Source organism: Diadema antillarum, unplaced genomic scaffold, assembly GCF_040938485.1.
Source record: "Diadema antillarum isolate AM-2024a unplaced genomic scaffold, OU_Dant_1.0 seq00002122_RagTag, whole genome shotgun sequence".
Lineage (NCBI taxonomy): Eukaryota > Metazoa > Echinodermata > Echinoidea > Diadematoida > Diadematidae > Diadema > Diadema antillarum.
Genome location: NW_027272762.1, coordinates 309,185 through 318,253, shown reverse-complemented (window position 1 = coordinate 318,253; position 9,069 = coordinate 309,185).

The following is a 9,069-nucleotide window of genomic DNA, read 5'->3' as shown; positions in this document are numbered from 1 at the left end:
GTGTGTGATATTTTTCTTTTCACTTGCAATTTTTCTAGTTTTCTTAAATTATCAATTGGATTAAAAAAAGAAAATAGATTTGAAAGGTCGTTCAAAATCGCAGTCTTATTCTCGTGTCACTGAGAAGAACATTAAAAAAACACATCGCAGCCATTTTGTCTTGATATCTAGTCTCGTTTAACACAAGATAGAATGGACACCTATATGGAAGATCAGGGCAGTTTGATTAATACTTATCAAATCTACGAAGCTAGAGCCGTGTTTCGTGTCCACAGTTACAGGGGCGGATCCAGGAATTCCGTAAAGAGGGGGCGCCTTTAAAAAAAAAAAAAAAATTAAGGGGGCGCACGCACCCCTCCGCAATTTTTTCTTTTTATTTCTTTTGTTTAAAAAAAAATAAAGGGGGCGCGCGCCCGGTGCGCTCCCCCTGGATGCGCCACTGAATTTAGAAAGGTGAACTCTTTATGTATCAAGGCTGCTTATACTATATGGAGTCGCTGAATCATACACCAAGCCTGAATCATGCTTTTGAATAAATGGGTGGAAAATATGAAATACGTTTTTAATCGTCAAGTTTTCGTTCGATCACTTTCATGACTTTTGTGAAACTTTAGAACAATGTAAATAAGCACACAGGGGCCTACGTAATTATAAGCTGGTTGTCCCCCCCCCCAAAAAAAAAAAAAAAAAATCCCTATAATAATTCTGCGTTCCGTTTTAACGTCCACCAAAATGTTTTCACCCAGTTCCGCGGATGGTGAATCTGAATCTGGATGATGCAACTTTTGCATCCCTGACAGTTTTAAGATATTCAAGGTGACCGTCAAAACTTTTAACTTTCTATACTTTTTTTTTTCTAGATGGCGAAAAAAGTGTTCTACAGTGATTTGTGTATAGAACCAAGTGCAAATCATTTGAAACCAGTCATCTATTTTTTTTTTCATGTTCCAGCTTTGCGACTTCGACAATTCAGATAAAATGGCATTCACAATAGCTGCCACACTGGGATTCTGATACATATATCCAAATATATCCCATAGAAAAATTATCACGCGTACTAAAAAGGTTCATACAAACATCCTTTCTGAAAAAGTGAATGTCTGGAACAAAGATATTATGGACAATGTTTTTATCATGCCACAGAATGCACAAAGATTTACTTTCAAAATTACCGCCCAGATGGCTGGCAAGATGCGTAGTTACCCTATATTAGCAAGAGTGAATTGAGTGACATGTTTGTAGGATCAAGAACGATCCTCCCTGCTAGAAAGGTCACAGTGTCCCACAGTGTGAAACACGGTGTGAAAAAATTGTGAACACAGTGTGAAATCTCGTCACACTGTTTAATTGGAGCTTTTAAACATTGTGTACACATTTTGAATCAGAAATTCATAGTATGAACAGATTGTGAACTCTCTGTGAAAAAACTAGAACAAAAACACTGTGATGAGAAGTTATTTTCACACTGTGATTCGAGCGTTTTCACATACCCGACTTTGTGAACACATTGTGAACACACTGTAAGACACTGTGTTCTTTCCAGCGGGATTTGGTTAATAGGATAATCATTGATGACTCGGCAGTAGACTAATAGAAAAAATTAAATACAAGACGAACAAACAAACAATCATTTTGCACAGTGGTGCATCAGGGTCAAGTTCAAATTATATCTCCTCGCCTTCACGGTAAAGTGTATTTTGCACGATACTCTATCAGTACCCACAGTGCTGGATAAAATCGGTCTACAATTTTTATCAGATTCGTATGTTATATCGTACGATCAACTATATGGATTGAACATCTTTCTTATACGTGTTTAACATTCGTATGTGTAAATCTATGTGGGTGTATGCGATTCTGTAAAGAAAGCAAATACAGACACGCACATGCACACACACACACACAATACATGCACACACAACACGCAAGCATACACACAGCACAATTATCGTTAAGTTTCACAAAAAGAGACAAAGTTCAGAGTCAGTAGGCCGTGAACTTGGTATCATGCAGTGACGTGTATAAATAAAACACACGTTGTTTGATTTACTTCTATAGAAACGGGTTGTAAAATATCAAAACGATACGATGGTATACCATAAAATTCAGTTTAGCTTTTTATGCCTAAATAGACAGCCTCTTCTAATAATACAGTGAAAATACACGGCTTATCATTACATTTTTTTAAGCCGAAGATGTGTATTGCACTACCACTGGAATGTAGTCCTGACTAAAATACCGAAGAATTGTTGTTCCGTTAACTGGACAGGGTAGTCCCTCCCTGCTCACTACAGTACACTATGCACTAAATAGTATCTCCAGGGGGTGTTTCATAAAGCTGCTCGTAAAGTTACGAACGTCTTACGAGCGACTGGTGATCAGTTCTTGTGCTGAATTATGAAAATTCTGATATGTATAGCACATCAGAACAACCCCCAGCCTTGTTCTTTCTTTGTTTGTTGTTTATTTTTCAGAAGCGTTTTTTATGTCTTACAACAGGGAACAAATGAGTTTCTCAAAATGAGTTATTCTGAATTAGACTAAGAAAATGTCATAAATATGTATTTTTTCTTCATGAGAAATGTTATCCACACATTCGTCACTATTTCAAAGTCTCTAAGAAGAGTTTTCAGGAGCAATTTATAGCTTCAATTTACGTTTACATCACAGACGCCACGTGCAGAATGTCGGACCAAGCAGATAATATTCTTCGAACGGGAAAACTTTGTTCAAGAATGCCCTCAACATACCCTTTTAAGAACTTGATGATAAAAGACTCCACAAACGATCAGCATGGGATCTGATATTTCTTTTTTACCCCATCAGAGTAAAGACTAAAGCCCGCCGCACACTACACGATTTTGCCCTGATTCACCGGTCTTAAGACCTTAAGACTAGAAGTGTGACGTCACAGTCTTGCCATTTTCTAGTCGTACGACTGGGTCTTAGCGCCAGTCATAGAGATTTGACATGTTGAATTTCTACGACCGGTCGTAGGCTTTCAGCCATTCACAATGCAGTAAACTGCAAGCGCACGCAGTGCGCACTGCGCGCGCTTTGCAGTCGTAAGCCTACTCGTAAGGTTCGTGTCCGGTCGTACGACAGGTCTTAAGACCCAGCTTGGCTTAAGACCAGTCTGATCGTGTAGTGTGCGGTGGCCTTTATTCTCTTGATTGATTCGAAAATGTTGAATGTTCAGAGGCTGGGAGCCACCAGATGGACTCGTTTAGACCGATCGGACTATATTAATTTAAACGACGAATTTAGGCTCAGAAACTCACTGCATTCTTAAACAGGTTCAGATTTTGGCGCCGTTTTATATTGTTGTTGTTGTTGTGGTTACTATTATGATTATTGTTAATATTATCATTATCATTATCATTATCGTCATCATTAATCGAATCTTTCTAAAAGCGAATCCAGAAAACGTAAGCATTTTATTTTTAATCTGAAGATAATAGAACAGAAGACATAAGAAAATACTAGTATTCAATTGTAACTAAATAGATCACTCTGCACTCAGCCTAACGATTTCAACAACAATGGAGGTGTCTTAATATCATTACAAGCGGGAGAGAGTAAATTGTCGGATAAAGTGCGTACCGAACAGCGTGCAATGAAATTCACTTCGGCTGGTCAATTAATTGCTAATGATTTATCTACGCCGAGGACACACGTGCAAGAATCCAGGAAGCCCGATCATGTGTGCACACACACGCGTTGATTAACGAGATATCTCCCCTTCACGGCTACGCTGTTGACGTTATCTCGTAATAGATAGGGGCGGATTTCGTATAATGCATCGTAAATGACAATATCCGAGAAACCCTGACTATGTTTCGACGTGTAAATCGTGAAATGTTCGTGAAATCTACCAAATGCATGTATCAAAAGTCCTGATACCATTGACATGAACCTCATTCTGAAGTGTATGTATAATTATTCTTGTTTTATACTGGAGCCCTTACTCCAGCCCCATCCATACAGCGCCCCCTCCCCCACCCCAACACTGTTCTGTGTCCCATTTTGGAAACCGTCCCAGCTGTGGCTGTGGTGAGATCGATCACTTAATCGATCGACATTGACTTAATCGTCGGTACACGACGGATGGAATGATCGAAGACGGTTTTATAATTCCCCATTTTCTCTACAGCACCGGGACCCGACTTTGCTGGGTGACGAAAGACTTTGATACGACCATGCAGCTATACATCATTCATTTTCATAGCCTTTGAGGATCGTGGCTGTTTTTACCTCTTTCCATTGCAATTTACAATAGCAGATACTAGTTGGAATTGAAAACCATTATGCAAATGATGTGGTCGCTTTGCAGATACTCATGTGTGAATTCCAAACAGGATATATTTATGAGATGTCTAAGAGGGTGTGCAACCAAATTTGTCATTTAATATCAGTGTTCAGCAGAATGTCGTAATCAGTAAATGTTAACATGAACAATGAATATCATTTGGGTCCTAAGCTACAGGTTTTTGAGAAATGCTTACTGTTGAAATGTACACAAGATAGATTCGATAAACCCCCTCCCCATTTGGTGCTTCTACTTTTTTTTCATTGAGTGAAAAGATATGATGTATAATTTTATCATATGATCGCAAGACTACTACAACGACCTGGTTTCAAGAGATTATGGGTAGAAGAAACAAAATATGCACAAGGCAATCTTTCATAATATGTATGTGTGCATATACCGCACTGGAACTCCTCACAATGTCGGCTTGACTTTTTCCCATCCATATATTATATTAGATGTTAAAAATTTATCATTGAACCATGTCCACTCTCCGATATATGATGCACTAAGACATGTAAGATGTATAATCTTTCTGTCTGTCTGTCTGTCTATCTATCGATCCATCTATCTATCTATCTATCTATCTATCTGTATATCTATAATCTATATGTCTATCTCGTGCTATACTTTTTTTTTCAAATAACATCATGATTTTGTTCAAATGATTTGGTAATAAGATTATACACTTGATTATTTTTTCTTTTGCCCTCTCAAATGTGGCTTCATATATTTTCATTATATTGATTTCTTGTAATTGTGTTTGAAAGAATGCATGTAATATTGGAAATCAAATTTGTATTAAATTGAATAAAACTGAGCTGAATTTGTCGGTGTTTATGTAGTGCACTCAGCCTCATGCACTATATGTAATATATTATGCAATAAGTAATGTCATGGGACAAGAAATATCAAAAAACTATAACGATTGTGATTGTGCTATTTTCATTCATCATGGTACAATCATTGACGTTAGTTTGAGTCATAGCAATCCGATCGTATCAAAGGTCATGATTGATAACAAAGTCATCATGCCGCAACAATAGAAGGATATACACATCTAGTATGTGTCGCATAATGATATCCACTATCTTCCTGTTTAGCCTCGTTTTCTTTCTTCCCTTTCTTTTTTTTAATAATTCAATATTGCTGGTGTTGTTGTTGTTGTTGTTGTTAATTTGTAGCGATGAAGTGCGTCCAATGTATTAACCGAAGTTGTCGTGATACACGCTATGAGGGAACAATGGCGAACGCAATCTATTCGCCTTGGTTGTGAAATCTATTGTACGAGCTGTAAACAAAATTGTCATGGGGAGTGAATAGGTGCTTTTCTGCAGCGAAAGGTCATGGCAAGTACCAAAGAGGAGCGATAAGGAAGTCCTTATATCCATTCCATACCTGCACACACGCACACTCACATTCCTTTTTGCTTCATAATAATTGTTTTTTCCCTGCTCGAAAAGCACACACACAAAGTGTTCCACAGTGTGAAACACAATGTGAAACACAGTGTGAGTATAACCATTGTGAACACAGTGTGAACACATTGTGAAACAGTGTGAAATTTCTTTACTCTTTACACTATTAGATTCGAGCATTTTGCACTGTGAAAACATTGTGAATCATCAATTCACAGTGTGAAACAGATCATCACAATGTGAACTCTCTGTGAAAAACCACACCACAGTGTGAAATCATCTTCACACTGTTAAATTCGAGCGTTTTCACATTATAGTCGACTATGTGAGCACATTATGACACACTGTGTTCTTTCCTGCAGGATTCATTTGCTAAATTAAAAAAAAAAAGAACTAAAGACATTTTAATCCTTATATCTGTACAGCTGATTCGTAGATTGGCAATGTATTTTAGGGGACTAAAGTTTTTGTTTCTCTCTCAATCTGAAAAAAAAACCAACAACCAACAACAACAAGTAGATTTCAAGTAGATTTTAAGCAGATTTCTTTTGTGATTTTGTACGAATACGGTGATTTAAACCAGTTCTATCCAATTTTTCTCCTAAAATAAATCATGCATTAGAATACAGAGGTGCCCATTACGGATGACAAGATGACAATAGATTACTAAAGTATCTGCAACGAAATATTTGCCCAGGACATGGCGGGTTACCGTGTCTTTTCTGTAGCAGCCAACGTCAGCATGCATCAAATAAGGCCTCATCCACAAATCCTATACATATACATCAATGAATCTCTACCAAAGAACAATGGAGAACAAACTCAGAATGCCGTCTGAACAGAGAAACAGACTTTTTAAGCCCCTTACCCTCATCCTCCAAAGTAAGGGACTGATTTTACCTGAATTATGCCGTTTCGAAATGGAAATGTGGTGATGGAGTCCTGAATATGACAGAACGATTCCTTCAAATTCAGATGAAGATAAAAGCGCAACTTCACACCATGCCAAAGTTTGCTTCGAAAGGAGTATATAAATCAAACTGACTTATAGAGATTGATTTATCAATTTTGGATTCAAAGTGAGAAGGTACAAAATCTTTTAATTTTCATGCTTTCACGAAACCGTGATACTTGGCTTACATTTTTATATGTGGTATATTTGGCTGAAAAGTGATAAATATTTGGCTTTTAACCAAACAAGCTTTCTCTCATGCAGGTCCCGTCATACTTTTCTCTCAACCAATTATCATTATAATTATTGTGTATCATGTATGTATATTTTTGTGTGTATATTATTGACAAGCTGCAAGAACTTGTGCTAAAAATGTTGATGTAATAATGATAAACGAGAAGTATAAAATAAATTGAAACGTGAAAACTTGAAAACATATATCTACAGCAACCACTCAGAAATGTGCTCATTAGATTAGATGTTGGGATGCCATTGTTTCACAACTCTACCTTTGATCTACAGACTGATGAATATTCACTGAATTTTCTATTTATTCGTCATGAAATTAACACAAAAACTAGAATCTTTGGCAACAAATTGTGTGTGTGTGTGTGTGTGTGTGTGTGTGTGTGTGTGTGAGCAGATTAGTGTGTGTGTTTATGTTCTGAGAAAGCCTATAGCAAAGATTTCTATGTAGGGGGTAAGGTATTGAAGTTGATATAAAGCATCAACCAAAAATATGATTTGAATGATATCTTACGGCAAACCAAATGGAGTAAAAATGACATTAACACTGTATCTAATTTGCGGGTTACAGTTTGTTATTAATCTGAAGGTTCGTTATTCCGAAGGTTCGTTATTCCGAAGGTCCATTAATCCGAAAATGAAATAAGGTTCGCTATTTTGAAGGGTCGATATTCCGAAAGTTCGTTAATCAGAGGGGGAAAATTGATAAGGCTCGTTTTTCCGAAATTTCGTTAATCCGAAAAAAAAGGTTCGTTATTCTGAAAATGAAATAAGGTTCGTAATTCGGAAGATCCGTTACAATACGCTGCTCCTCTCTTTATTTCTTCTCTTTCGGACAAGAGACTTCAATGTTAATAAGATAGTAACAGATGATAATCGTTATACTGCCACTATTGTATAATTGTTGAATCATTGTAATTGTTAGCATTATTGTGTTTTCATTTTTTTTTTAGCAGCATTCGCGGTAATGATTTTCAGTTCAAAGTTTTTCGGGGAAGTACAAGTCTCTGTTTTGTTTTGGCTTTCTTTTCTTTCCTGCATCCTGGAGTGTGGCATTAACTTCCGAAATGAAACTGGCCTGGACTTCGATCATAAACGAATAATATCCTTGTTCTGTTTCCGTACAAATACGATGAGATAGTGCCGCATTTTCTCATTGCAAGGCAATAAAATGGCACATTCTTTTTATAACATCGAAAATTCTTCTTTGTATTATTATTCCAATTGAATTGTTTCGCAAACCCAGTATACGGGTTTCGAGATGGGAATCGGTGATTTTACTCTACAATGATTATATTTTCGAGAGAGTCTATATGTTGTAAATAGCCATCTACAGTTAATCGCGTGATGCAATGGGTTATACGTTTTCAAGCCTTTTGAATGATGGAAAAAGTAAAATTTTGCGATGCAATCCGGAACCAGGAACTCTGGCCTATAAATCATGTTGGCAAAGTGGTATTAGGAAGTTTCTTAGATTTGATGCTATTTCCATTAAGGCGGAGCTTCTGATTAAAGGGATCGTACAGTTTCGGTTGAGACCTAACTTCAGATTTCTAACATTTTTTTGTGAGATAATGGGAAAATTTTTATGAAGTAAGAAAGAGCATGTAATTTTAAGAGGAATTCAGCGTTTATTTGATGAAAATTGGTTTTGATATGGCTGAGATATCCAAAAAAGAGCGATCCCAATAAAAGGTTGGACCCAGCTTTTATTACGATCGCTTTGTTTAACTTTGTTTTTGGGTGCCTCAGCCATACCAAAACCGATTTCCATCAAATAAACTTTGAATGCCTCCTATGGTATCCTTTGTACTATTTCATAAGTGTTTTCTTGGTATCTCGAAAAAAGTTAAAAGCCAAATTCTCATCTCCACCAATACTAAGCCATCCCTTTAATGTGTGAGTTTGATAAAGTATAATATAAAAAAGCTATATATCTGTAAAGCATTCAGATCACAATCCGCTTGTTTTGATGAATATATTGAGAACAAGTTGTCATTGTGAATCCAACTGCGATCATTAATTCTGAGACCCCAGCTGTGACGTATATAGACCTGCCACTGCAACCCATGTGAGGTTGACGGCTTGATACCAAGAGCTCGTGAAATAAAGAAAAATAAAGGCAGATGAGACGTGAATTATTT